The 1,032-nt window shown below is 38.8% G+C and overlaps 1 long non-coding RNA gene across 1 annotated transcript; it reads left to right on the top strand.

Moving 5' to 3' along the window:
* The first annotated feature begins 692 nt into the window (after positions 1-692).
* Positions 693-1,032, top strand: LOC109131706. The gene is made up of 2 exons (XR_002037224.1): positions 693-794; positions 897-1,032. It is a non-coding gene; the product is annotated as an uncharacterized LOC109131706 (long non-coding RNA).

Here is a 1,032-nt window from a genome sequence, read left to right as displayed (position 1 = left end):
AGTGGTCATATGGTTGGACTTGTTACCAGGTAAAAGACAATCTTTCTTCTCAAATAAAATTTGATATGAGATGGGTTATTAGAAACGGACAGAACTGATACAGCAATGAAGACTTCTCTAATCAGGAATGGTAGTTGATTGTTTATTGGTTTGCTTACTACAAGATTTTTATTGTAGATGCTATATACTTGTCTCTAAAGTAGTCTCTTGTTCCAAAGATAAAGCGTCCTTTTTTTGTTTTAATATATATTATGCAGCAACGCAAGACATGGAGCCGGGAAAGTTATACCGCATCTCAACTTCAGCATCCCATGCGCAGTCTTGGCACCAATTTTCAAGTTTGCAGAAGGTTTGTCTAATCTTGTTGGTTTATTTTGCTTATGGAAGGAGAATGGAAAGTATGTACTTGTATCAAAAAGTGTTTGTTTATTGTTGTTCCATCTTAAAACAGATATGCAAAACATGGAGCTCCTTCAAACACTTGATCAACCAAACGAAGAACTCTCATCCGTTTGGGCTTTGATGCCATCACTATCACCCAAGACTGAGCAGTCTCTTCCCAGTCTGCCTAAGTTACTCAAAGATGGTAATAACAAACAAAAGAAAGGATCTCAGTTTGCAAAGTTCATTGCAGAGACCCAAGACATGTTTGTAAAGCCGGCCAAGCTTTCCCGCGACGTTATCNTAATATATATTATGCAGCAACGCAAGACATGGAGCCGGGAAAGTTATACCGCATCTCAACTTCAGCATCCCATGCGCAGTCTTGGCACCAATTTTCAAGTTTGCAGAAGGTTTGTCTAATCTTGTTGGTTTATTTTGCTTATGGAAGGAGAATGGAAAGTATGTACTTGTATCAAAAAGTGTTTGTTTATTGTTGTTCCATCTTAAAACAGATATGCAAAACATGGAGCTCCTTCAAACACTTGATCAACCAAACGAAGAACTCTCATCCGTTTGGGCTTTGATGCCATCACTATCACCCAAGACTGAGCAGTCTCTTCCCAGTCTGCCTAAGTTACTCAAAGATGG

This window comes from Camelina sativa, unplaced genomic scaffold (genome assembly GCF_000633955.1).
Source record: "Camelina sativa cultivar DH55 unplaced genomic scaffold, Cs unpScaffold02764, whole genome shotgun sequence".
Taxonomy (NCBI): Eukaryota; Viridiplantae; Streptophyta; class Magnoliopsida; order Brassicales; family Brassicaceae; genus Camelina; species Camelina sativa.
Note: the sequence above shows the minus strand (reverse complement) of the source record. Positions and strands in the feature narration are given on the sequence as shown.